Raw genomic sequence first — 6917 nt, 5'->3', positions numbered from 1 at the left:
TTCTGTTCCAGCCTGTACTAACCATTAGGACCCCCATCCTACCAGCAGGGGTACTATACATCCAATCATCCCCGCAAGCAGGAATGATGGTGGAGCACCCCTACTGCACACTGATAAGAACACATACTACACTTGATCTTAGCCAAAAGGCCAAGAAGCGAGAAGCCGCCCGCCAAACATGATGTCTCACTCGCACAATGACAAGTAGACATGGGGGTGGGGGTCACCCAATGATGTCACTGTGTGACCCCCCACCTCCATGTATGCCTGTCATTCGGTGTGTGTCCCCGGATGGGACATGTCATGTTCAGTAGGCAGCTTTTTTTTTTTGGTGCGGGTCAACGCAGTCTGCCATTTTGTTAAGAATAGCCATGTTATTCCCTCATTCTTCCCCCCCTCTCACTCTGAGAGGCAGAGTGACAGATGTGTGTGTGTTAAAAGTGTCACAGGCCAGATCCCAGCAGGGAGCCACGAGGTGCCTCACTGTCCCAAGAACCTGTGCCATTTCCCACCTCAGAAGAGATAAGACAAGCTTTCTCAGGAGTTGAAAGAGATTCTGACCTAATGAACCTACTGCAGGGTAGGTGACAGAATCAGATAACACTCCTCAAAATCCATTTTTCCCCCATGTCTCATATCTTGGAATATGAGAAACTTACATAAAAACCAGACATACCGTCAGATTGACTAGGAGGAGCCAAACAGTTTGATGGGTCACTTGACTCGTCTTGCAAGCAGAAAAATAGATCTCGTGAACCGTTCAGTATAGAATTACATAATTCATATCTAATCAATCCTCAGACTTGTCTGCATAATAATCTACCCGCGGATGGAATGTCACTTGTGCAGATGGGAAGTTATGGGCCAAAATATGAGTTATGAAAGATTTTGGCTCTAGTTTAGGCCTACGCCCAGGCATTCCCTCCCAAACGGGGTATTGGTCCTTTGACTTCAGCAACACCCCCTGCTGGGAACTACAAATTGGGCTGTCAGGCCTAAGATTAGAAGTTGAAGCATTCTCCCATTTTTCCATCGTAACATAGATCAAAGCACCCTTCTGCTCTGAAATTTGGATCTGCTAACCTAGGACTTTGGCAAGTACTTTAACCCTTTCACCTCTCTCTGATATCTCTTTGCTGTGCTATGGTTCTTTGTATATGTATATATATATATCTTAGTTACATCTTTGTTCTGAAAATATTGTTATTGCTTTTGTTGGCCTTTTAGTAATAAATCTTTCTTTCTTAAAGTGTTGAACTGTTTCTATAGCTCTCAGATTGACTAGGAGGAGCCAAACAGTTTGATGGGTCACTTGACTCGTCTTGCAAGCAGAAAAATAGATCTCGTGAACCGTTCAGTATAGAATTACATAATTCATATCTAATCAATCCTCAGACTTGTCTGCATAATAATCTACCCGCGGATGGAATGTCACTTGTGCAGATGGGAAGTTATGGGCCAAAATATGAGTTATGAAAGATTTTGGCTCTAGTTTAGGCCTACGCCCAGGCATTCCCTCCCAAACGGGGTATTGGTCCTTTGACTTCAGCAACACCCCCTGCTGGGAACTACAAATTGGGCTGTCAGGCCTAAGATTAGAAGTTGAAGCATTCTCCCATTTTTCCATCGTAACATAGATCAAAGCACCCTTCTGCTCTGAAATTTGGATCTGCTAACCTAGGACTTTGGCAAGTACTTTAACCCTTTCACCTCTCTCTGATATCTCTTTGCTGTGCTATGGTTCTTTGTATATGTATATATATATATATCTTAGTTACATCTTTGTTCTGAAAATATTGTTATTGCTTTTGTTGGCCTTTTAGTAATAAATCTTTCTTTCTTAAAGTGTTGAACTGTTTCTATAGCTCTGTATTGCAACTCACGAATTCCTGCCTCTAAAGAGACGCTACTGTGGTTGTTTAAACCTCTGTATAACCGGCTTGCGGACCGTTTTATACAGACAATTATCTCCATCATTATAGCGTTATAGCTGATAACGCCGAATTTCCTCTTTCTCTGTACAAAAAGGAAGTGGTGGCAGTGTGAAGGGTTGATTGCGTAATTAACCTGACCCAGTAACGATCGCTCAGGCTGCGGGTACATCGATCTGTATCCATTAGCTGGAAAATCGTTGTGCAGGGTGCAGCTGGGTGTGGCATTGTTACGCATCGCGGTTTTAGATAAGCTAGCCCTTCAGTCACGAGTTTGGGTGAGAAGGTCTGGGGTCTGACTCCGCAATCGTGACACCTGGCGCTTCCAGATAAGCCCCTGTCTGCAGACTTCCACAGCCATTGCCCAGCCCCCTCCCCCAAAGCATCCAGCATGTTGAAGGCATGTGGCCTAATATGGTTTGGGGCTGAGGGGGGGAGCTGACTTGTGTGCATGGCTGCATGCTAGGATAAGAGTTTGGTATAGATTTGGGGGGGTACCCCCGCTCCATTTATTTTTTGGCGTGGTGTTTCCCTTAAAATCCATACCGGACTTTTTTTGGAAGTTTTTTTGGAAAATGAAGAAATTAAATGAGATTTGTTTAACTTTTTTTACATACTGTCACCAGTGCAGTACAGTTTCATCATATGATTGGTGTGGTGGTGATCAAGGATACTGACTGGTGACAGTATGTAAAAATAAATTGTATTCAATGTTTTACATTTTTTCTTTTTCTCTTTTTTACATTTTGTTCTTTTTTTTTAAATTTTTTTACATACTGTCATCAGAGTAGTTCAGTGTCACCATAGTAACACCGTATTACTTTGGAGAGGTGATTAGGGATTTTTATTTTTTAAATTTTTTTGATGATCACTTTAACAGCAATCATTTGAACTGTCATGAATGGCTTTCATTCGTGACTCATTGTTTATTATTGTGATGCTGTGATTGACCCACAGCTATCACATGCTACAGGGTGATGCAATTGACCCAGATACCATGTGATCACTCGTGATCAATCACAGATCACACACAGTAGTAAACAATAATGTCATGAATGGATTCCTTTCATGAATCTTGTTTATTAGGTGACATGTGTTTGCACAGTGATCACGTGGGATCTGGGCCACTCACATCAGCCCGATACCAAGCACTGCAATCCACTGTGTCCAGTGGACACAGCGATTGCAGATCAAGCTGCTGTGTGCCCCAGGGGAGGTGCACATAAGCACCACAATGTACTGGTATGTTGTGGTGCCTGGAGAAGCTGCTGGACAGCAATAGAATTACTGTTGGCCAGTCGGTAAGTAGTTAACCAGTTGCAGACTTTGCATTAACTTACATTAAACAAGTAGCAAAAAAGAGAAAAAATCAAAAACAGAGTAAGCAATCGGAAATAAGAATGCTGCACACTTGAGGCTGAGTGTGTCCACCCAGGTGCCCAGCATCATAAAACATTACCAACAAAAAAGAGAAGGGCACAATATTTGTAGTTGTCCCAAAAGTAATAATAATAACACTAAGACTTCCAGTCCAAACAGGGGTAGTAGCAAAAACAGATAGGAGGGTTCAACCTAAAAACAGCAGATAACTAAGGTATGGGGTCAGAGACCAAATGTAAAAGAGAGTCAATGATTTCTTGTGTGTCCTGCCAGGGTCCCCAGAGTCTAGTAAACTTCCCTGGACCCTCATAAATTCACTTACAATGTGGGAGGTTCGGATTAAATAAATGTTTCCACAATCCAATGTGCAGGGGGTCAGAATGTATCCAGTATAATGCAATGGTCTTCCTGGTGTAAAAGAGCAATATTTGTAATAATTGTTTAGCTTTAGTAGTCAGGTCACTATAATCAAATACCCTGAGAAGACACCATTTAGGACTACAGACATTGGGGAGAGCAAAATGAACTGAAATAAATGCAGTAATCTCAGACCAGAATGGTTTGACGTCAATGCAGGACCAAACCATATGCATAAAGTCCCCTTCTTCAGACCCACATTTATAGCATGTGGGGGTGGCGCATTTGCGCATATGAAATAAATGCTTAGGTGTATAATATGTTCTGTGTAAGCATCTCAATTGTATGAGCTTGTCCCTAGCAGAGATTACAGTATTGGGATATGAGGCATACACCTCCTTCCAGTCATCTAGAGAGAGGTAGCTGTCAGTATTTAAGAACAGCACAGCCGTGCAGGGCTCCGCCCACATGGCTGCATCATTTGTTCACAGAGTTCTGTGAATGAATGAACTACAAGTCCCGACAGCCTTAGCGGCTGTCAGCTTGTAATTCTCAATTAACTACCATGGCGCTGAGGAGCGCCGTGGTAGTTCATTGAATCGGCCTGTCAGTATATCTGCTTGTCTGTACGGGATGTACTTACAGGTCTGCAGGAGACCAGCATGACACCAGCGATCTGCTGATCACTGGCGCAATGCTCCTGTAGACAAAAATAATAAATGCAGATTCTATTTTTACCTGCAAAAAAATATGCATTATTTTTGTGCAAAAGGTGAACGTATTCTTTAAAGGACCCTGTATTCACTATATCTGGTCTTCCACAGTACACAGAACATGGAAATGCAATTACACTGCTGAAAAAAATTAAAAGAACCCTTCAGAGTATCGCAACAAGTCAACTAGTCCCGGGATATTGAAATGGGCAGTTAAGTAGCAGAGGGGGTTGTTAATCAGCTGCTTTGGTGTTAATGAAATTAACAACAGGTGCACTAGATGGGCAACAATGAGATGACCCCCAAAACAGGAATGGCTTTACAAGTGGAGGCCACTGACATTTTTTCCCTACTCAGCTTTTCTGACTGTTTTTCACTAGTTTTGCATTTGGCTAGGGTCAGTGTCATTACTGGTAGCATGAGGCGATACCTGGACTCTACAGAAGTTGCACAGGCAGTCCAACTCCTCCAGGATGGCACATCAATACGTGCCATTGCCAGAAGGTTTGCTGTGTCTCCCAGCACAGTTTCAAGAGCATGGAGGAGATTCCAGGAGACAGGCAGTTACTCTAGGAGAGCTGGACAGGGCTGTAGATGGTCCTTAACCCATCAGCAGGACAAGTATCTGCTCCTTTGTGCAAGGAGGAACAGGATGAGCACTGCCAGAGCCCTACAAAATTACTTCCAGCAGGCCACTGGTGTGAATGTCTCTGACAAAACAATCAGAAATAGACTTCATGAAGGTGGCCTGAGGGCCCGATGTCCTCTACTGGGCCCTGTGCTCACTGCCTGGCACCATAGAGCTCGATTGGTATTTGCTATTGAACACCAGTGTCAGGGCTCTGTCCACAGCAGAGGTACTCAGAGACCTAGCATTACTGCCAGTACCTTGCATGGCTGCACAAATGCACGCTGGTGAAAATCTATGTGCATTGTTGCACGGACGCGAGTCGGAACATGCATGCGCACTGGCGCATAGTTACACAGTTTACTCAGTTTGGCGCCAGATGGCCTTTATAAGGAAGCCCATCACTCCCTCAAATTGCTGGTTGATCTCTGGCTCCCCAGTATCTTTGTCTGTGTTCCCTTGCTACTGTGATCTGCTGTTACCGATTTGGCTTGTTCCTGGACCTGTCTTCTCTGCCTGACTCCTGATCTGACCCTGGCTTGGCTAATAGATATTTTCACCTGCTCTCCTGATCTGACCTCGGCTTGGCTAATAGATATGCTCACTTGCTCTCCTGATCTGACCTCAGCTTGGCTAATAGATATTCTCACTTGCTCTCCTGTGTATGACCCCGGCTATCCTATTGACTACATCTGCTCCAATCTCCACCCGGCATCTGACCTTGGCTTTGAACCAACCACTCTGTGGTCCTCTGCTACTCTGAAGGCCTGCATACCTCTCATGGGTGTCACCTGTCTGCAAACACCATTCCAGTGTATCAGCTGTGCTCCTGGGTATACCTCTGGCGAGCACTTCTACAGGCGACCCATGCTACTTTGGACCTGACTCCTTCTGTCCCATATCCAGGAGAGTCTGGAACTTAGCCGCAAGGGAAGCCCTCTCTCCATTGGCCTCTAACACCAGGTACGTGATAACCAGAATCGGCAAGTCCGCCACTGGCGCCCTGTGCTTTTCACAGATGAGGGCAGGTTCACCCTGAGCAGACGTGAAAGGCTCTGGAGAAGCCATGCAGAATGTTATGCTGTCTGCAACATCATTCAGCATGACCGTTTTGGTGGTGGGTCAGTGATGGTCTGGGGAGGAATATCCATGGAGAAACGCACAGACCTCTACAAGCTAGACAATGGCCTTTGACTGACTGTCATTATGCATCGGGATGAAATCCTTGGATCCATTGTCAGACGGTATGTTGGTGCAGTGGGTCTTGGGCTCCTCCTGCTGCACGGCAATGTGCGGCCTCATGGAGAGAGTATGCAGGCAGTTCCTGGAGGATGAAGGAATTGATACCATTGAATGGCCCCCACGTTCACCTAACCTAAATCCAATAGAACACCTCTGGGATATCATGTTTCAGTCTATCCGATGCCGCCAGGTTGCACCTCAGCCTGTCCAGAAGCTCAGTGATACCCTTGTCCAGATCTGGGAGGAAATACCCCAGGACACCATCCGTCGTCTCATTAGGAGCATGCCCCGATGTTGTCAGTTATGCATACAAGCACGGGGGGGCCATACAAACGACTGAGTACCATTTTGAGTGGCTGCAATTAAATTTCAGCAAAATAGACTAGCCTGCTGCATTTTTTCACTTTGATTTTCGGGGTGTCTTGGAATTCAGTCCTCTGTAGGTTGATCATTTTCATTTCCAACAAACAATGGGGCATCCTTACATTCCTAACATATTACCCAGTCCATATAAGCATAGATATCCAGCATGATATGTTTCCCCATTGTGAGTTGATGTGTTTTCAAAGTGTTCCTTTAATTTGTTTGAGCAGTGTATAATGGTAAATATAAACTGCTAAAGACCTTTCCTAATCATCAGTTAGAGCAGTCTTGTGACTTCCATTA

The 6917-nt window shown here is 44.6% G+C and overlaps 1 pseudogene; it reads right to left on the bottom strand.

Annotated features, from left to right (window-relative positions):
- LOC149444793 (U2 spliceosomal RNA) lies at positions 1-162 on the bottom strand (annotated as a pseudogene).
- Positions 163-6917: the final 6755 nt, after the last annotated feature.

This window comes from Staurois parvus, unplaced genomic scaffold (assembly GCF_062004578.1).
Source record: "Staurois parvus isolate SC_StPar_1 unplaced genomic scaffold, SC_StPar_1.0 ptg000772l, whole genome shotgun sequence".
NCBI lineage: Eukaryota > Metazoa > Chordata > Amphibia > Anura > Ranidae > Staurois > Staurois parvus.
Note: the sequence above shows the minus strand (reverse complement) of the source record. Positions and strands in the feature narration are given on the sequence as shown.